The sequence below is a fragment of the Bubalus kerabau genome, chromosome 3 (assembly GCF_029407905.1).
Source record: "Bubalus kerabau isolate K-KA32 ecotype Philippines breed swamp buffalo chromosome 3, PCC_UOA_SB_1v2, whole genome shotgun sequence".
NCBI classification, from domain to species: Eukaryota; Metazoa; Chordata; class Mammalia; order Artiodactyla; family Bovidae; genus Bubalus; species Bubalus kerabau.
Window position 1 is genome coordinate 144,858,482 of NC_073626.1, and position 22,480 is coordinate 144,880,961.

Here is a 22,480-nt window from a genome sequence, read left to right on the forward strand (position 1 = left end):
CATGTTTACTTGAATATAAGAATCTTAATACTTTTAAAGCCCTTTTCCATACATAGATTTTAAAGTGATACTGTACCCTGTATACACAACACAAACACATAAAATTGTACCTTGAAACCTGCTTTTTTCCTAAAACTTGTTGAATACATTCTCACTGACTCTTCATATATGTTGAATATTTTTCTCAGGGTGTATTCAAAGTATAGTACATTTTATTTATACAAAGGGCAGTCCTTTCATCTTTAAATTAGGGGCCCAACATCCTGTTTTTTTGAAATATTATGCAATCTATTCAATAAATTCTTTTTTCTTTTTCTTTTTTGGCCACACCGTTCGGCATGTGGAATCCCCATACTGGGATCAAACCCATGCCCTCTGCATTGGGAGCATGGAGTCTTAACCACTGGGCCATCAAGGAAGTCCCAATAAATTCTTTTTAAAGAAATTCTATGTAAGGAACTGGTAGATATAAAGTACATTTTTCTACTAAGGTATGATGTGACTTTAAGAGTCTATATGATATGTCAAATTACATAGCAATAAGATATAAGGGCAATTATTACCAAAAGAGATATATAAAAGTTTATGTACATACCTGGACTCCTGTGTCCAACACTGTCCATTAACCTTGCCTTGACCATATTAAGAAACACTGAAGGTGCATTGCACGGATTATCAAGCTGTAATGCAAAATTTGTATAATCTTTCTTACCTGAAATGTGTTGACTGTGGACTTGATGAAAGAATTATGAAACATTCGGACTTCCCTGGTGGTACACTGGTTAAGAATCTGCCTGCCAATGCAGGGGACACAGGTTCGATCCTTGCTCTGGGAAAATTCTACATGCTGGGGAACTAAGCCTGCGTGCCACAACTAATGAGCCTACATGCTCTGCAACAAGAGAAGCCACCACAGTGAGAAAGCCTGTGCGCTGTAACTAGAGAGCGGCCCCTGTTCACCACAATAAGAAAAAGCTGGCTTGCAGCATCAAAGGCCTGGTGCAACCAAAAAAAAAAAAAGGGAATTATGGAACATGATAAAACTGTGATAGAGGCATTGGCTATAATAGTTTTAGATGAAATTGGATGTTTGGGGTAAATGGAAGGACTAGTGGACTGCCAGGCGAGTCTTTTTTTTTTTTTTCACATGAATATTTCTTAAGCCTTTAATATATCCATTAAATGCCTTACATATTTACTGTGTTATCTCATCAGTCTCAAACTAGACTGATCACTACTATTATTTTCCTGATTTCATAGATGAGTAAATAAAGTCCTTTATACCTCCAAAGCACAGCATTAATATAATAGATATAGTGTTAGCCTGAAGGTATAAAATACTTGGAATATTTTAAGCATCTGAAAATCTTATTGGCATTTTAATAATTCAGAAATAATTGCCTTGACTAAACTTTCTTAAGTTATGATTTATTTTATTATATGGCAGCAGATATTTTAGGTTTTGGTTGTATAGCATTTAGATATTGGTGGATAATAAAAATTTTCATTGAAGAGTCCGAGTTTTTAAGTTTTGGAAAGGAAAACCAGTTAGATCAGAAGAATGATGATAAAATATTTGGTTGAGGATACATTTTCAGTGTTTCCATCTGTTGTTAGTGATTAGAATCCCTAGGGGCCAGTCTAGTGTGAAGAGTAACTTTTTATATCCAGTTACCACACAAAGGGCCATATTATGGTGACAAGAGAGGCAAGATTAAGAACAGTCAAATGATGTCAATATATGAATTTATTATTTTACTTATTGAAACACTTTTTGGTGGGAGATAATTTTCTGGGGTATTTAATTATTTGTTTCTTTAAACCGGTGTGTTACCTTGATGAAATTTTATCAAGAATGTTAAACTATGAATTCACTTTAGTCTTGAGCTCCTCTGGTGGCTCAGATAGTAAAGAATCTGCCTGCAGTGTGGGAGAACTAGGTTCAGTTCCTGGGTCAGGAAGATCCCCTAGGGAAGGGAAGGGCAACCCACTCCAGTATTCTTTCCTGGAGAATTCCATGGACAGAGGAGTCTTGTGGGCTACCGTCCATAGGGTCATAAAGAGTCGGATATGACTGAGTGACTTTCATTTTCAATTTAGCACCAACTTTTTCCACTTATCCAGCGCTCCTCTAGGAATTATTATTTTGTCCATTAGGTTTATGAGAAATTCAGTTTTACTGGTTCTTGCTAAGGCCTTTTAGGAGCAAGGCAGTGCTCTTAGATTTGTAGTAAGTCAGTGTAGATTTGTACACTAAGTAGCTAATAAGTTTCATACTTTACATCATCCTGTTAATGAAAATAGGTTAAATTCAGTAACTGAAAAAGATTAAATTCTAGTTATGGAATTGTATCAGTGGATAATTTAGGTTATTATAAAACAGCAATGGTTATTTCTTGCTCATACTACCTATCCATTGAAGACTGGCAGGGGTATTCTGCTCATCATTCAGGGATCTGGGTTGGTGGAGGGGCACCATCTTGAAAGTTGTTGGTTGCCAGAGGTAAAGTATAAGGTCTTTGTTGGCATTTAAGTGTTCTGCCTAGAAGAGATTCACACCACTTCTACTTATACTACTTTTTAGCCTCATGGTCTCCCAACCTCTAGGAAATGTGATCTTTTCAAGTGTCTACAAAAGGAATTTGGGTAATAGTACTGATAGTGACTGTAGGAAGTAGTAAGATATACTTGTATTGACTTTGCTTTGTATTTTAATACTTGTTTTTGCTTCTGGACTTTGATTTTATTTCTTTAAAAGAATCTTTGTTTTTTAGAATTCTAAAGTTGTAACAAAATCATTAAACATTTCTATAGGTAATAATGAAGTATAAAAAATAAAAAGATCCATTCCCTCTTTACTTTTTCTCTAATCCCATTCCCTAAATATAACCAGTGTTACTAGTTTGGTGTATTTCATACTTTTTTTGTATGTACTATAAATAAATATATGGGTATAATGAGATTTTATTTTTTAAACAAAGGTAGAATCATTATGTACTGTATAACACAGATTTTTGTGATTATCATACAGGATAGTTCTAGAAGTAAAATCATTTGTTCAAAGCTTGTACATTTAAAAATTTTGATACCAACTTTCAAATTTCCTGTTAAAAGATGGTAGCAGTTTTCATTTCCACTAATGGTATATCAAATATACATTCTTATACTTTTTCCAACTATTTTACAATGTGAGTTTTTAAAAAAATTTTTTTGCCAAAGCCAAAGCATTGTATTTGTTTGTTTGCAGTGCTTTCATTGTTAGTGAAGCCAAGCTTTATGTTTGAAAATTTTTATTGCAGAATGGTAAATTTACAATGTTGTGTTAGTTTCAAGTGGACAGCAAAGTGAATACATATATCCCATCTTTTTTCTTTAAGATTCTTTTTCCATATTGGAAATTACAGAGTGTTTTTTTCCATATAGGAAATTACAGGGTATAGGCCATTACAGAGTATTGAGTAGAGTTCTCTGTGCCATAAAGCAGGGTCTTATTAGTTATCTATTTTGTATGTAGTAGTATGTATACATCAGTCCCAATCTTCCGATTTATGTCCTCCCCTTATGCCCTGGTAACCATAAGTTTGTTTTCTGCACTCATGACTCTACTTCTGTTTTATAATGAAGTTTATTTGTACCTTCTGTTTTTTTTAGACTCCACATTATACAATATCATATATTTCTGTGTCTGACTTCACTCAGTGTGACAATCTCCATCCATGTTGCTGCAACATGGCATTATTTTGTTCTTTTTTATGGCTGAGGAATATTCCATTGTATATATGTACCACGCCTTCTTTATCCATTCCTCTCTTGATGGACATTTAGGTTGCTTAAGCCAAGTTTCTTTTTGTATGCTTACTGGACAATTATGTTTCTCTTGAATTATATGTTCAAGTATCAGATTAATTTTTCTGATGATTTATTTCTTTTTCTTACTAGTTTTAGGGTGATATTAATATTAGAAAACGATTTTATGCAATTAGAACTGTTTATTTTTGCTTTTTGAGGTCTGGGTTTGTGTTATCTTAGAAAAGCCTTTAATATATCCACAATTTCCAAAAATTTTAACTTATAGTAGGTGAGTCTGTAGTTGTTTTCTTTTTAATGTTTAGATAATTTAATCCACCTGGAACTGTTCTTTGTGTTGTACATTTATTAACTCAATAACGTGGTAGATATTCTGTATTATCCTCATTTACAGATGAGCAGTTTTAGGCACAGAAAAATTAAGAAACTTGCCCAAAGCAATATAGTTAACAAGTGATAGGGAGAATATAGACATGGACAGCTCATACTCTTAACTGCTGCACTCTACTGCTGCTTATATAGCCAAATTGTCTTTTATTCGGTGAATTCCAAGTAGAGAAAGTGTCTTGTTTGGGTAGTGAAGAGCATCATTAAGGGGCAGGTTATTTGGAATATATAAAATGTACTTCTGCTAACTTGTAGTAGATTTTTTTGCTTGTCCTGATAAATAGGTGACTAATATCAGTTGCTTACAATGCCTCAGCATTGTCACCCAGACATTTTAGCTCTCATTTAGCACTTTACCTATTACTTTAATTTAAAAGTTTCTAAGAACTCTAGTTGTTTGGGTTTCTAACTTAAAAGTTGAGGGAGCATCGAATAAGTAAAATATATGACTGATATCAACGGCTTTAAATGCCTCAGCATGAATATTCATTTAATGTGTTCTGAACGAGTTTGAGTTAGAACCTGTTCTTTGCAGTACCAAATACATGGTCTGGAAATACATTACACTAAGTGTAATACTTTTGTCATTCTAGTTTTCCATTCCAGTGGTCCTATTTCATAGGAGTGGTACAAATGTAGAAAAGAATAGTGGTAGAAAAATGTGAAGGGATAGGTCTGGGGGGAGTCTGAGGGAAGGGAGAAAAAGTAATTTACTTAATTTCCTCTTAAGTAAGAGGAAATTGTCTTTCTCCACCCAAACTTCCCCAGCTTGGTCTTGCTTTTTATCTCTAAATTAGTATAGACTCCAAAGCAGCATACCATTCTTTGTGTAAGCTCCTCTAGGTTTGTGAATTCAGATATTTTTAAACAGTAGCTATGATATTGGAAAGTTTGAGAGCAAAGAATTGTATTTGAAAAGATAATTCTGAACAATTAAATAAATGACTATCAGAAGGAAGTTAATACAGTCACGAGTACTAAAATTACTGTGTTTGTATTTATCATCTTGTCACTTAGGTGAACTGATTGCTGAAATCTTTTCAGCCCGTTGTACTTATTTAGGTCACTAATTATAGAATTTGTTGTTTAGAAGATTGCATGTAGTTAAGGTGTTTGGAGAGAGAGTCCTGTGAGATTCAACTGAGTCATATCCTCAGTAATTATCTTGAGAATTGTGTTGGAGAAGCAGTGAATTTCTGCAGCTTATGAATATTTCATTATTGTTAAAGGAACCTGTTGTGTAAGATTTACCTCCTCCCAAAAATGTGACATTAATAATGTAATACTTGAATAAAAAGAATTATATTGAGAGAAGCATCTCTCAGTGACCAAACGTGTGGTAAACACAGGTGTGAGACAACCGTAAGGAGCAGGGACAGAGGCTCAGAGGCCTAGTCAAGTGGGCTAGACTGTACAAAAAAGAGGAGGAGGGGGAAAGTTAGCTATCTGAGTAGTCCTTTGTCATTCCTGTGGCCACTAAGTTTTATATTTGATTGATGGTCATCCTCCTAAGCCCCTGGTGGTGAAGTGTGATGAAGGCTGAGGTTATTTGGTGCATTATATTCTTATTCACCATTGGCCCACGTGCTGTACTGAGCTCTAGTCTTGAAATCTTGCTAATGGCTTACCATCCCTTGTGGGGAAAGGGTTGTAAAAGGAGTATAGATGGTTAAGGAGGTAACAATAAAAGTAGCAATCCAGAAGAGAGAGACATACATATGCAAGAGCTCACTGATACTGTTTAGGATTGCGTTTCCCACATACATTCCTCCTGCTATTTTTATTCTTGACAGTTGGAGTTTTTGAGTTATCTAGCAACATTTGCTTTGATGACAGAATTTAAATCAGGTAAGAGGAAGCACTTAAAATGAAAAGCAAGTAGCAAAAGAAAGCAGAGGGTGTCATAAACCAATATAGGAAGAGAAGCCCCACTTTAATCATTCGGTAATGTATTATATGATAAATATTAATTCATCAGAGATACTGTATGCTTGATTTTTTTTTTTTAAACAGATAGAACCACAGTATATCGCTTTGACTGGAGTGCCTTATAGTTTTCTTGAGCAAGAAATTTTTATTGATATTTTAAATCTTACTCTAGTGAGTAACACTTCCCTTAAAAAATACTGTTTCACTAAACCAAAGAACCTTTTTTAAAGTAATTTTTAAATTTTTAATTGAAGAGTAATTTCTGTACAGTATTGTGTTGGTTTCTACCAAATATCAGCATGAATCAGCCATAGGTTTACCCATGTCCCCTCTCACTTAAACATCTGTCCCACCTCCATCCCCATCCTGCCTTTCCGGTAAACCTAAGAACTTTTGATATGTAATTTCATGTAAGCAGGTAACAGTGGTAAGAGAAAATGATTTTCTGGTTTCAATGTTTTATGATGACATTTCTGTAGAGAAAAGCACTGATAATTTAAATTCAAAATTCTTCGTATTACATCTTTAGAGATTTTTCTTTTCATTATTTTTGGGGAAATGTTTTGTTTAGCTCTTTTCTAATTACATGTGAAAAGAAAAAACTGGTGCTAAAATAAAAGGGCTGTACGTGAAGCAGATTATATGCTGTAATGTACCCAGTGTTGCCAAGGAGGCCATTTAGCTATCCAGGGAGGCAACTCAGCCTAGTGCTGTGCTTTTCTATAGGGAAACTGTTAAAATAGGTTTGAAGATATCATAAGCTTAAGGAGAAGGCAAGTTTGAAACACTCCTGAAATGAACTAAGATCGAAGACTCACCTGCTGAGTTTTGAATATTCTTATGGTTTTCCTATATCTTCTGGCCTTTGAGCACTGTTTAGAAGTGTTGAAAGGAGATATTGAGCAAAATATGTAGGAGACCTTACATTCTGTAATCTAGTTTTTACCTGTTGTATTTATGAATATTAAGTTAGGTTAAGAGACCATGAACAAGGTGTCTAGATTTCTGCCTCTAATGGCACTTGCTTGTCCAGAAGATAGATCATAAGTAAGTAGTAAATATGTAAATGCCCAAGGCAGAGGTTATGGTGAATGTCAACAGGGCTATATTTAAAGGGTTAAGGTGGTTAATGAAGCCTTCCATACAAGATACCTTCTGAAGAATTAAAATGAGTCAAATTTGCGAATAATTGCCAGAAGAAGATCAGAAAGTCCAAAGGCTGGAAGGTGGGAAAGAGCTTGGTATTTTACAACCAAAAAGGAAACTGATGTGGCCTAGAGTATAGTAACTAGGGAGAGAGATCAATGACAAGGGGTTAGATAGGCAGCCAGGAGCTAAATCCTGTGGGGCCTTTTAGGCCATGGCAGAAGATGAAGAGTTTGAATTTTAGTTTAGGAAAATGAGAAATGATATTGAAAGAGTTTAAGCAGGTCATTTCATGATCTAATTTTTATTTTTCAGTGATGACTTTGGCTTGTGTGTGGAGAAAGATTAGAGAGGAACTAAGAAGTCAGAATCCTTGTTAAGCAGTTGTAGTGGTCCAGATGGACAAGGGAGACGGCAGGTTGCGTTTTTCTCCCTGGTATGTCAGGTTACATTTTGGTATCATCACATGTCTTCCTTCTGTTGTATACTGTTTTCTAAATAGCAGGGACTATTTCTTGGATTTGGAATGTACAGTTGAATTAGTTTTAAAAAACCTATTTCCCTCAAACATTTATTTTAGAGATCTATGTTGTTTAAAATTTTCAGGAAGCACTACAAATATGTATTAGTATTATCTGTATTTTTCATTTATTGGAAAAATGTAAACATGGAAAGTATTTTGCCTCAAGTAATGATTCAAAGAATAGGGGTAGAGTCCATCTTCCTGGACTCCTTTATGATGCAGAAAATACAGACTAGAAGAATAATTGCTAGTCCCATGGCCCTTTGTAGATCAGGACTTTCCTGTTTGTCATGTTCTTAAAAAGTTTATTATTGCAATGTTTGAAGACTTGGGTCATGTCTCATTTGTATTCTCATTTAAAGCACATGTAGTCTTTCTTTGCTCACATAGGTTCAGAGTCCGTATTTCACTTTGAGATTTTTTTGGGTTTTTTTTGTTGTTGTTGATATTCTTTCTGCCCATTATCACAGAGAAGTGCTCATTCATATGTCCCTAGTAGTTTTTTTTGTTTGTTTTTTTTTTTGGTCAGGGTAAAGTTTTCTCATTCTTGGTTACTTTCAAATAATACTGGAGGCTTCTAGTTTTCTTACTTGGACTCTAGAATAGTTGGTGTGATTGCAGTCTGTAGTGTCTCATCAAAATTTTTTTTCTGAACTAGACCTTAAATTATGAGCAATAACAGAATTTGATCAGTGATTTTTCTTTTATAGTAAAGTGAAAACTCCATAAAGTAACAGAATAATTGGGGGCAGAATTAAGGTAGAATTTAAATGAAGTAAAGATTTTACAGCTAACTGCTGGAAGACATGACATAGCTGGCAGAGTCTATTTTTCTAATTTGATACTCCAGCAGCAGAAGTTTACAGTTAATTATTTTAATTTGTAGATGTCTAAAAATTCACAGGAGATGTATCTTTAGTTGCTTTGCTTTCTTCTATTATTTAAAAACTAGTGGATGTACAGGGAGTATAAATTTAAAGAAAGGTTTTCCATCAGAGTTGTTGTTTTTTTAAAAAAACTTCTCAGAAGAAGCTTTTCTAGCTTACAATATCCCAATATGTTATAATTCTTTTCTTAGTTGTTTTCTCTACAGGAAATTTTCATATGCTTTCTTTAAAAATGATCTTGAACTAAGAGAATTATTTACGAATTAGTACTTTTCTGTGGGGAAGGAAGCAGCCTTACTGTTCGTTTCTCAGACTTTTAATTTTGAAAAATATGTTTTTTTGGTAAAGCATATTTAGACTCATAAAGAAAAACAGGTCTAAGCAAATTGCAAATTACCTTTTAAGAGCTACATGCTGTCCATATTTGACTTTCTAAGGTATATTGTAAATGCATAAATCGTAAGTATGATGGATTTTCACCAAGAAGTTTTCACTGACTGAAAACGCACATCGTAATCAGCACCCTGTACAGTAACAGAACTCCAGAAGCCCTGTCGTGCCTTTTCCGTCACCATCCTGACCTGTGATCCTGTGGCTTAGTATTTAATGTAGGCTGAATGGTAATTATTAACTTCGGCACTCATCACACTGTTCTGCACTTATTGAAGGACTAATGTTTAGGTTTTCTACTAATTTAGTCTTATATTAAAATTCTTCCTGAACTTGTATTAATAGGCAAAAGCAATTAACTGTTTTTCCTTAATTTTAGAATTTTTTTTGATAAGCAAGAGGTATATTTATTAATATAGGACATTTGTGAACGATGTAAGCAGACAGGCAATGGGGCTCTGCCAATTTCAGGGTAATATTGACTAGTTATCCAACTTTTTTCCCCTGATAACTTTCTTTTCTTTATTTTTCTATTAGCCTTACAGTTACTGCAGTTATTTCTGTACTTCCTTGACAGTTGAACATGTTATTTAGCTCTCTTCCTGGGAATGAGGGACTTAAACAGTTGCAGAGTTTCTACTAAAAGGAAACATGGACATAATGGACTATTTGATGTTTTTGAAAACATGAAGCAAAACCTGAAGGTTAGTAATTAGCATCAGATAGAACCAAGTAGATAGAAGGAAAAAAGTCTTGTTTCTTAAATTTCCCTTAGTTTCAAAGTTCCTGGAGATCCATGTTTGGGAGACTTCCGAGAGAAATGAAGCAGTAAGAGTAAAGAATACACACAAATAGTCAGTTGTTGCTTAACAATGGCAACAATTTCACATTTCCACAGGTTATAAAAATCTGACAATTTTGCAAGTGAATAAAGCTTAGTTATTTTCTGTTTTAAATTGTTTTACTTTAGTCAGAAGATTTCCCCCTAATTCACAGTTTTAAAAAGACCTCAGATCCCATTCTCAAAATCATATTTCATTATGGTTTATGTAGCTCATTAAGTCACCCCATACCTGTACTGGGCTTCCCTGGTGGATCAGTGGTAAAGAATCCACTTGCCAAGCAGGAGACATGGGTTTGATACTTGTGTCGGGAAGATCTCCTATAGAAGGAAATGGCAACCCACTCCAATATTCTTGCCTGGGAAAGTCTTTGGACAGAAGAGCCTGGCTGGCTTCAGTCTATGTGGTTGCAAACAGTTGGACATAACTTAGTGACTAAACAACAACGACATGCCTATACTGCTCACCAAACAACCTTTGGATTTCAGTCAGGCAAGGTTTACTAGTGTATTTGTCTTTCTCTAACTTTTATTACTTAGCATAGTACCGTCTAAGTCCATTCATGTTGTAGCAAATGGCAAAATTTCATTCTTTTTTAATGGCTGAGTAGTATTTCATTGTATGTATTATCTATATATTTTTTTAATCCATTTATCTGTTGATGGACCCTTACATTGCTTCTATATTTTGGCAATTGTAAATAATGCTGCTATGATATTGGGGTGCATGTATCTTTTCAAATTAGTGGGTTGTTTTTATTTTTCAGATAGATACCCAGGAATGTAATTGCTGGCTCATATGATAGTTCTCTTTTTAGTGTTTTGAAAACCTTCATAATGTTTTCTACAGTGGCTGCACCAATTTACATTCCCACCAGCACAGGGTTCTCATATCCTTCCCAACATTTGTTACTTGTATTCTTTTTGATGATAGCCATTCTGACAAGTGTGAGGTGATGTCTCATTGTGGTCTTGATTTGCATTTCCCTGAGGACTAATGTGGTGTTGAGTATTTTTTCTTGTTCTTTTTGGCCATCAGCATTTCCTTCTTGGAAACCTGTGTGTTCAGGTTTTCTGCTTATTTTTATTGGCAGAAGGGTTTTTTGTTTTTTTAATGTTGAGTTGTATGGGCTGTTTATATATTTTGTATGTTAATCTCTTTTTGTGCTTCAGTTGCTCAGTCATGTCTGACTCTTTGTGACCCCATGGACTGCAGCATGCTAGGGTCACCTGTCCTTCACCATCTCCTGGAGCTTACTCAAACTCATGCCCATAAGTTGGTGATGCCATCCAACCATCTCCTCCGTTGTCCCCTTCTTCTCCTGCCTTCAATCTTTCCCAGCATCAGGGTCTTTTCTAATGAGTCAGTTTTTCGCATCGGGTGGCCGAAGTATTGGAGCTTCAGCTTCAGCATCAGTCCTTCTAATGAATATTCAGGATTGATTTCCTTTAGGATGGACTGATTTAATCTCCTTGCAGTCCCAGGGACTCTCAAGAGTCTTCTCCAACACCACACTTAACCTCTTATTCATCATATTATTTGAAAATATTTTCTCCCATTCAGTAGATTGTCTTCTTGTTTTGTCAGTGGTTTCCTTTGCTATGAGAAAGCTCTTAAGTTTAATTAGGCCCCATTTGTTTAATTTTGCTTTTATTTCCTTTGCTTTCAGAGTCAGATCTAAAAAAATATTGTTATAATTTACATCAAAGAGTGTTCTGCCTATGTTTTCCTCTTGGAATGTTATGGTTTCCTGTCATAAATCTTTATCAAGGTTGATCTTGGATATTTAAAGTTTATTTTTACCAGGGTAATTAATATTTGAAGAAATAGCCATCATTTAAAATACTTAAATTTAAAAGATGATTTTTGATGAATAGTAGGCATGTAAGCAGGTCAGGAAGCAACAGTTAGAACTGGACATGGAACAATAGACTGGTTCCAGATAGGAAAAAGAGTACGTCAAGGCTGTATATTGTCATGCTACTTACTTAACTTATATGCAGAGTACATCATGAGAAACGCTGGGCTGGAATGAAGATTGCCGGGAGAAATATCAATAACCTCAGATATGCAGATGACACCACCCTTATGGCAGAAAGTGAAGAACTAAAGAGCCTCTTGATGAAAGCAAAAGAGGAGAGTGAAAAAGTTGGCTTAAAGCTCAACATTCAGAAAACTAAGATTGTGGCATCCAGTCCCATCACTTCATGGCAAATAAATGGGGAAACAGTGGAAATAGTGGCTGACGTTATTTTTCTGGGCTCCATAATCACTGCAGATGGTGACTGCAGCCATGAAATTAAAAGACGCTTACTCCTTGGAAGGAAAGTTATGACCAACCTAGACAGTATATTTAAAAGCAGAGACATTACTTTGTCAACAAAGGTCCGTCTAGTGAAGGCTATGGTTTTTCCAGTGGTCATGTATGGATGTGAGAGTTGGACTATAAACAAAGCTGAGCACCAAAGAATTGATGCTTTTGAACTGTGGTGTTGGAGAAGACTCTTGAGAGTCCCTTGGACTGCAAGGAGATCCAACCAGTCCATCCTAAAGGAAATCAGTCCTGGGTGTTCATTGTAAGGACTGATGTTGAAGCTGAAACTCCAATACTTTGGCCACCTGATGCGAAAAGCTGACTCATTGGAAAAGATCCTGATGCTGGGAGGGATTGGGGGCAGGAGGAGAAGGGGATAACAGAGGATGAGATGGCTGGATGGCATCACTGACTCAATGGACATGGATTTGGGTCGACTCTAGGGGTTGGTGATGGACAGGGAAGCCTGGCATGCTGCAGTTCATGGGGTTGCAAAGAGTCGAACACGACTGAGTGACTAAACTGAACTGAACTGAGGCATTTGGATCTTTAGTCCATTTTGAGTTTATTTTTGTATATGGTATTAGAGACTGTTCTAATTTCATTCTTCTTCATATAGCTGTCCAGTTTTCCCAGCACCTCCTATTGAAGAGACTTTTTTTCTATTGTGTATTTTTACCTCCTTCATCACAGATTAATTGGCCATAAGTGCATAGTTTTATTTCTGGGCTGTCTATCCTGTTTCACTGATCTCTATGTCTTTTTTTGTGCCAGTACCATACTGCTTTCATTATGGTAGCTTTGTAGTGTAATCTGATGGAGAAGGCAGTGGCACCCCACTCCAATACTCTTTCTTGCCTGGAAAATCCCATGGGCAGAGGAGCCTGGTGGGCTGCAGTCCATGGGGTCGCTAAGAGTCGGACATGACTGAGCAACTTCACTTTCACTTTTCACTTTCATGCATTGGAGAAGGAAATGGCAACCCACTCCAGTGTTCTTGCCAGGAGAATCCCAGGGATGGAGGAGCCTAGTGGGCTGCCGTCTCTGGGGTCGCACAGAGTCGGACACGACTGAAGTGACCTAGCAGCCGCAGCAGCAGTGTAATCTGAAGTCAGGGAGTGTGAATCTTTCTCAAGATTGAGTTTTTCTCTTTTGAACCTAGTTCTGTTACAATAATAGTATTTATGTTAAAGGTGGGATTTAATTTAAATCCTTTACAGAAGTATATTTTTATCCATAACCTTCATACATAATATTTTATTTATTTTTTGGCTGCGCTAGGTCTTTGTTGCTATGTGCAGGTTCCAGAGCATATGTGATCAGTAGCTGTGGCTTGCAGGCCTAGTTGCCCTGTAGCATGTGGGGTCTTAGTTCCCTGAACAGGGATTGAACCTGCATCCCCTGCTTTGAAAGGGGGATTCTTAACCAGGAAAGTCCTAGTACATAATATTTACAACTAAGATGGAGAAAACAGTTAAAGTGATAGAAAGTAAATCTTTATCAGGAGTGATCTTATGTATTTAAACTTTATCTTTTCCAAGGAAATTAATATTGAAATAGTCATCACTTAAAACTGAATATTCATTGGAAGAACTGAAGCTGAAGCTCTAATACTTTGACCACTTGATGAGAAGAGCTGAATCATTGAAAAAGACCCTGATGCTGCCATCAGATTGAAGGCAGGAGGAGAAGGGGATGAAGCAACAGTTAGAATTGCACATGGAACAACGGACTGGTTCAAAATTGGGAAAAGAGTACGTCAAGGCTGTATATTGTCACCCAGCTTATTTACTTATATGCAGAGTACATCATATGAAATGCCAGGCTGGAATCAGGATTGCCAGGAGAAATATCCAAAACGTCAGATAGGTAGATGATACCATCCTGATGGCAGAAAGTAAGGAGGAACTAAAGAGGTTTTTGATGAGGTTAAGAGAGGAGAGTGAAAAAGCTGACTTTAAAAATCAGCATTCATAAAACTAAAATGGCATCCGGTCCCATTACTTCATGGTAAATATTTGGGGAAAGAGTGGAAACCGTGTCAGATTTTATTTTCTTGGTCTCTCAAATCACTGTGGATGGTGATTGCAACCATGAAATTAAGAGACACTCCTTGGAAGGAAAGCTATGACAAACCTAGACAGCATATTAAAAAGGAGAGACATTACTTTGTCAACAAAGGTCCGTCTAGTCAAGGCTATGGTTTTTCCAGTGGTCATGTATGGATGTGAGAGTTGGACTATAAACAAAGCTGAGCGCCGAAGAATTGATGCTTTTGAACTGTGGTGGTGTTGGAGAAGACTCTTGAGAGTCCCTTGGACTGCACGGAAATGAAAGCAGTCAATTTTAAAGATAATCAATCCTGAATATTCATTGGAAGGATTGTTGCTGAAACTCCAATATTTGGGCTGCCTGATGCTTAGAGCTGACTCACTGGAAAAGATCTTGATGCTGGGAAAGAGTGAAGGCAAAAGGAGAAGAGGGTGCCAGAGATTGAGATGGTTAGATAGCACCGTTAACTCAAGGGACATGACTTTGAACAAACTCTGGGAGATAGTGGAGGGCCAGATTTGCTGCAGTCCATTGGGTTGCAAAAAATTGGACACGACTTTGCGATTGAACTACAAATTGGTCTCTGAGATAATTTCTGTCCTTTAGATTTGAAATGGTTGTTGGCGAGAAAAAAAGCCACACACACAAATACATAAACACAAATATTTTGAAGTAAAAATCAAATTATATAGGTTCAAAACAAATTCTTTCTTTCTTTATTTTTTGACTGTGCCTTGAGGCTTGTTGGATCCCAGTTCCCTGACCAGGGATTGAATCTGGACCCTCTTCAGTAAAGCTCGGAATCCTCCCCACTGGGCCACTAGGGAATTCTCAGTTTATTTTGCTGGGTGGAGAGAGGCACAGGAAAACTCTCCTGTCTTGGCTGACATCAAAGAATAGAAGATAAGCGATAAACTCTCAAGTGTAGGTTTAAACAAGTCTATGTTAAAATCCTTGAACTGTGAAATTCTTTTTCTAAGAATTCTAACAAAGATGATTTAAATTCCATCAGTTTAAAAAATGAAAACAAACAAACAAACAGATCCAGAGAGGTTAAGTGACTAACCTGTGTCACATAGCTGATCAGCAGTATCACAGGTGTCATTAGAACTCATGTACATGACTCCAGTGCTTTATTCACCTATCTTAAAAAGTCATAATAGCTATGTCTTGACTTCTATAGTACTTAGTAAAGTTAAAAATAAAAGCCTTTAACATTTTAAGTAAGTCCTCAGATCATAAATTAAATTACCTCTTTCATTTATTGATTTTCATTTAAAACAACCTTTCCCCACAACCACTTTTCCCAAACATCTACAATGGCCACACTGAAGAGTTCACGTGTAAGGACAAGGGGTTGAAGGGAAAGAATTTGATTGAAGTAGCAACTGTATTGGGAACCATTTAGTAATTGTTGCTTTTCTTTTGTAAGTAAACTATTTATTAAGTATGCTTATTGATGTATAACATAAATGTGAAAAAGCACACAGATCCTAAATATACAGCTCAGTGAATTTTCATAAAGTGAACACATCAATTAATCATCATTTTTAAAATAGTCTTTAGAAAGTGTTAGTTTCCCCCCAATCCATTCATTTATTGCATTTTTGATTGTTATAATTGACATAATATTATGTAACCAATTATTTTTATTGTGGTAAAATACTTATAAAATTTACCATCTTAAGCGTTTTAAAGTGTACAGCTCAGGTGTATTAAATATATTCAGAATATTGTACAGCCATCGCCACCATCCATTTCCATAACTGTTTTCTTCTGGTGAAACTGAAACCAACTGAATCTGCACTCTATTCTCATTAAATGGTAACTCCCCTCTCCCTAGTCCTTGGCAACCACCATTTTGCTTTCTGTCTCTGTGATTTTGACAACTCTCAGTACTTTATACAAATGAAATCATACACTGTCTTTTTGTGACTGGTTTATTTCACTTAGCATAATATCCTCAAGATTTTTCCATGTTGCAGCATATATGAGAATTTCTTTCTTTTTTAAGGTGTTAAGTAATTTTTTAGATCCTGAAAATAATATATAAATCTCAGAGTTGTTAGTCTTATTTGCCATCTGCCTTCCCTGTATTGCAGAAGAGTAGTAGTTTGTTTGCATCTTACTTCAGAAGGGCACAGAAGCTCCATTTAGAAACTTGGCCTGATGCCTGTCTGTTTGGTTCAGTAATTACTAGTGGTGAGATGCTCCCACAGTTTATATGTTTGACTCTTGACTTGACTTCAGATTTGAAGACAGTGTTCTACACCATGCTCACTGTATGCGCGATACCTCGATGAAGAGAGCTGCAGAGTTCATTAGAAGATGCCAGACTCCTTCCAAGTTCTAAGCAAAATGCATTTCAGGTATAATCAATCATTTGCCATATCCTTGCTATTTTGAACTCTTTTGCAACTTGCTGTTTGTCCATCTAAATTTCTCTTTTCAGTGCAAGCTATTGCATTTTCCGTTGCCACCAAGCCAGTCCTTTTTATTGTCTCATAACCCATTAACTACTGTAGGTTCAAATGTTGCTTGAAACTATCCATATGTATCCTGCTCTGTAACAGTATACCCTCCAGTATGCCTTTATTCTTGAGCCTTACTATGCACTGATTCCTTGATTACTCGCCTGACATAGAGTGTTTGTTTCTGGACTAATGAGTCTCACTGCACTGGTGGAGGGACTGCTCTTTTAGGTCTAGCTATTAATGATGTTGTTGGCAGTAACATTTTTTTTAAGCTTTTTATTTTGTGACATAAAAACTTCCGGGAATAATACAAAGAATTCCTATATGTATGGGGAAGAATTCCTTGCTTCCCCAATTTTACTACATTTGCTTTATTCTTTTCTCTATTTGTTCTTATTCTCTCTTTCTGAAACACTTGAGAATAATTGTAGACATGATGCTCATATACCCCGAAATATATCAAGCTATTTCCTAAAAAATGAAGACATTTTCTTATATAAGGACAATACAGTTTATCCAAGTCAGGAAGTTAACATTGGTAAACTCAGTTCAGTTCAGTTGCTCAGTCATGTCCTACTCTTTGCGACCCAATGGACTGCAGCATGCCAGGCTTCCCTGTCCATCACCAACTCTTGGAGCTTGCTTAAACTCACGTCCATTGAGTTGCTGATGCCATCCTACCATTGCATCCTCTGTCGTCCCCTTCTCCTCCTGCCTTCAATCTTTGCCAGCATCAGGATCTTTTCTAATGAGTCAGTTCTTCACATCAGGTGGCCAAAGTATTGGAGTTTCAGCTTCAGCATCAGTCCTTCAATGAATATTTGGGACTGATCTCCTTTAGGATGGACTGGTTAGATCTTGCAGTCCAAGGGATTCTCAAGAACCTTCTCCAGCACCACAGTTCAAAAGAGTCAATTCTTTGGCGCTCAGCTTTCTTTATAGTCCAGCTCTCACATCCACACATGACTACTGAAAAAACCACAGCTTTGACTAGACAGACTTTTGTTGGCAAAGTAATGTCTCTCCTTTTTAATATGCTGTCTAGGTTGGTCATAACTTTTCTTCCAAGGAGGAAGTGTCTTTTACTTTCATGGCTGCGGTCACCATATGTAGTGATTTTGGAGCCCTCCCAAAATAAAGTCTGTCACTGTTTCCATTGTTCCCCATCTATTTGCCATGATGAAGTGATGGGACTAGATACAATAATCTTAGTTTTTTGAATGTTGAGTTTTAAGCCAAATTCTTCAGTCCCTTTCACTTTCATCAGAGGCTCTTTAGTTCTTCGCTTTCTGCCATAAGGGTGGTGTCATCTGAGTATCTGAAGTTCGTGATATTTCTCCCAGCAGTCTTGATTCCAGCTTGTGCTTCATCCAGCCCGGCATTTTGCATGATGTACTCTGCATATAAGTTAAATAAGCAGGGTAGCAATATACAGCCTTGACGTACTCCTTTTCCTATTTGGAACTAGTCTGTTGTTCCGTGTCCAGTTCTAACTGTTGCTTCTTGACCTGCATACAGATTTCTCAGGAGGCAGGTCAGGTGATCTGGTGTTCCCATCTCTTTAAGAATTTTCCACAGTTTGTTGTGATCCGCACAGTCAGTTTTCATTCCAATCCCAAAGAAAGGCAATGCCAAAGAATGTTCAGACTGCTGCACAATTGCACTCATCTCACACGAGGGCAAAATAATGCTTAAAATTCTCAAGTCCAGGTTTTTATAGTATGTGAATCATGAACTTCCAGATGTTCAAGCTGGATTTAGAAAAGGCAGAGGAACCAGAGATCAGATTAGTACAATACCACTTTCTAATACTGAGACCTTCAAATATCATTAATTGTTTTAATAATGTCCATTATAACCAAAGAAAAATTTTTTCTGGTCCAAGAGGCAAATCCAGGATTATGCATTACATTTCGTTGTTAATGTCTGTTTATACTCTAATCTGTGACAGTTCCTTAGTCTTTGTCTTTTATGACCTTGACAGTTTTGAAGAATACAGGTCATTTTGCAGAATATCCCTCAGTTTGAATTTAGCTGGTGTTTTTTCATAATTAAAGTTGGGTTATGCATTTTTAGCAGAAACTCTATAGAAATAATTTGGGTTCTGCCATTCTAGCCCATCCTATTGGGGGTATATGATGTCAGTTTTCCTCGTTACTGTGAATGTTAACTTTTATCACTTGTAAGGCGATAACCTGCCAGAGAAAGTTAGTATTTTCCCCTTTGTAATTAAAAAGCAACTTGTGAAGAGATATTGGGGACTTTGTGAATGGACTTTTTCTCAACAGACTAATTTCATCATTCATTGATGATTCTTGAGAATTAGTGATATTTTCCTAAACCTAATATTTTTTTACATTTATTAATTGTCATTCTACCATAAGGAAGAACTTTCTTTTCTTTTATTTGTTTTGTTCATTTGTTTATGTCAGTGTGAATGATGGGTTTTTATTTTAGTCAGTGGATTTTGTTACGCGTTTCTAAAGTGATGGAAGAGAGACCTGCTTTTTAGGTTCTAATTAAATATGTGTGATGTTCACTTAACTCTGTTAGGCCTCAGTTCCTAAGGTGTTATAATGATTTAATGCAATGAAAGATGTGAAAATGCTAGTCAAATGTTAATTATTATAGGTTTACATTCTCTTATGAAACTATCAAATTAAAACTGTTTTGTTAGCTTTCACCATAATCATTTGGTGGCAAAATAAATTTGAAAACTATAAAGATATTTATAGTTTTTCCCTATGTGTGAATATTCATACTTTTGCTGAAGAAATACTGATAGATTTAATTACTGGAAACTTCCCCAGACTCTGCTGGGAATGTTGTAAAATGTGGCATATGCACATGATACTTTGTAAAACCTGGAAAAGTTCAAAATTTAAATCACATTTGGTTATAAGGGTTTCATATAAAGGCTTGAGGACCTGTGGTACCAGAGAGGTTCTATTTATTTGTGAGTATACGTTGATACTACCGAACTAATCTAGTTGGAAAAATTGATGCTAATAGTTAACAATAGTAGTAACCAAGACTATCACACAATTAGAGTAGTCTTTTCAGCTTTGGGTAAAAAGCAAAGAATAAGGGGAAAAGGCAACAGTGTCTTTGCTATAAGGTATTTTCTTGTCCTGCTTTAAATATAACTAGGCAGATCAGATTCCCTTGTGAGTTTTTCCATTCTTACTGCTGAGCTGGCTGCTCTTCCTAATGTATTCCTAATGCTCTTTCTCCTCTCTGCCTACTTCAGTTCAGTTCAGTTCAGTCGCTCAGTCGGGTCTGACTCTTTGCGACCCCATGAGTCACAGCATGCCAGGCCTCCCTGTGCAGCACCAACTCCCGGAGTTCACTGAAACTCACGTCCATCAAGTCGGTGATGCCATCCAGCCATCTGTTGTCCCCTTCTCCTCCTGTCCCCCAATCCCTCCCAGCATCAGAGTCTTTTCCAATGAGTCAGCTCTTCGCATCAGGTGGCCAAAGTATTGGAGTTTCAGCTTCAACATCGGTCCTTCCAATGAACACCCAGGACTGATCTCCTTTAGGATGGACTGGTTGGATCTCCTTGCAGTCCAAGGGACTCTCAAGAATCTTCTCCAACACCTCAGTTCAAAAGCATCAATTCTTCGGTGCTCAGCTTTCTTCACAGTCCAATTCTCACATCCATGCATGACTACTGGAAAAACCATAGCCTTGACTAGACTGACCTTTGTTGGCAAAGTAATGCTTTTGAATATGCTGTCTAGGTTGGTCGTAACTTTCCTGCCAAGGAGTAAGCATCTTTTAATTTCATGGCTGCAGTCACCATCTGCAGTGATTTTGGAGCCCCCAAAAATAAAGTCTGACACTGTTTCCACTGTTTCCCCATTTATTTCCCATGAAGTGATGGGACCAGATGCCATGATCTTCGTTTTCTGAATGTTGAGCTTTAAGCCAACTTTTTCACTCTCCTCTTTCACTTTCATCAAGAGGCTTTTGAGTTCCTCTTCACTTTCTGCCATAAGGGTGGTGTCATCTGCATATCTGAGGTTATTGATATTTCTCCCAGCAATCTTGATTCCAGCTTGTGCTTCTTCCAGCCCAGCGTTTCTCATGATGTACTCTGCATAGAAGTTAAGACGTACTCCTTTTCCTATTTGGAACCAGTCTGTTGTTCCATGTCCAGTTCTATCTGTTGCTTCCTGACCTGTATATAGGTTTCTCAAGAGGCAGGACAGGTGGTCTGGTATTCCCATCTCTTTCAGAATTTTCCACAGTTTATTGTGCTCCACACAGTCAAAGGCTTTGGCATAGTCAATAAGGCAGAAATAGATGTTTTTCTGGAACTCTCTTGCTTTTTCGATGAGCCAGCGGATGTTGGCAATTTCATCTCTGGTTCCTCTGCCTTTTCTAAAACCATCTTGAACATCTAGAAGTTCACGGTTCACATACTGCTGAAGCCTGGCTTGGAGAATTTTGAGCATTACTTTACTAGTGTGTGCTGCTAAGTCGCTTCAGTCGTATCCAACTCTGTGCGACCCTGTAGACGGCAGCCCACCAGGCTCCCCTATCCCTGGGATTCTCCAGGCAAGAACACTGGAGTGGGTTGCCATTTGCTTCTCCAAAGCATGAAAGTGAGAAGTGAAAGTGAAGTTGCTCAGTCATGTCCGACTCCTAGCGACCCCATGGACTGCAGCCTACCAGGCCCCTCCGTCCATGGGATTTTCCAGGCAAGAGTACTAGAGTGGGTTGCCATTGTGTGTGAGATGAGTGCAATTATGCGGTAGTTTGAGCATTCTTTGGCATTGCCTTTCTTTGGGATTGGAATGAAAACTGACCTTTTCCAGTCCTGTGGCCACTGCTAAGTTACCCAAATTTGCTGGCATATTGAGTGCAGCACTTTCACAGCATCATCTTTCAGGATTTGAAATAGCTCAACTGGAATTCCATCACCTCCTCTAGCATTGTTCGTAGTGATGCTTTCTAAGGCCCACTTGACTTCACATTCCAGGATGTCTGGCTCTAGGTAGGTGATCACACCATCATGATTATCTGGATCATGAAGATCTTTTTTGTACAGTTCTTTTGTGTATTCTTGCCCCCTCTTCTTAATATCTTCTGCTTCTGTTAGGTCCATATGATTTCTGTCCTTAATGGTGCCCATCTTTGCATGAAATGTTCCCTTGGTATCTTTAATTTTCTCGAATAGATCTCTAGTCTTTCCCATTCTGTTGTTTTCCTCTATTTCTTTGCATTGATTGCTGAGAAAGACTTTCTTATCTCTCCTTCCTATTCTTTGGAACTCTGCATTCAGATGCTTATATCTTTCCTTTTTTCCTTTGCTTTTCACTTCTCTTCTTTTCACAGCTATTTGTAAGGCCTCCCCAGACAGCCATTTTGCTTTTTTGCATTTCTTTTCCATGGGGATGGTCTTGATCCCTGTCTCCTGTACAATGTCACGAACCTCCGTCTGCAGTTCATCAGGCAGTCTATCTATCAGATCTAGTCCCTTAAATCTATTTCTCACTTCCGTTGAAAGGATGCTTTAATGCAACTACAAAGTAAAGAATATCCTGGCATTCCTCAGCTACCCAGTGACTTTAGCTAATGTTTAATGTAGTATTCTATGATTGCAAAATTAAATTCATATTAAATGATACAAAGACAGATTTTACCTGTGCCTTGACTGAAAAGTAAATTTTTTAGAGTACTATCAGGAAGTGGTCTTACATCTTAGTAGAATATAATAATAG

At 37.0% G+C, this 22,480-nt stretch overlaps 1 protein-coding gene and 1 long non-coding RNA gene across 3 annotated transcripts in view; both read left to right on the forward strand.

Moving 5' to 3' along the window:
* The window catches only part of BMPR2 (bone morphogenetic protein receptor type 2), a 156,643-nt gene that overhangs the window by 13,959 nt on the left and 120,204 nt on the right, over positions 1–22,480 (forward strand). The gene's annotated exons all lie outside the window — the stretch shown is intronic.
* On the forward strand, positions 2,851–22,370 carry LOC129646651 (uncharacterized). Its single transcript, XR_008712082.1, has 2 exons — positions 2,851–13,979; positions 16,528–22,370. It is a non-coding gene; the product is annotated as an uncharacterized LOC129646651 (long non-coding RNA).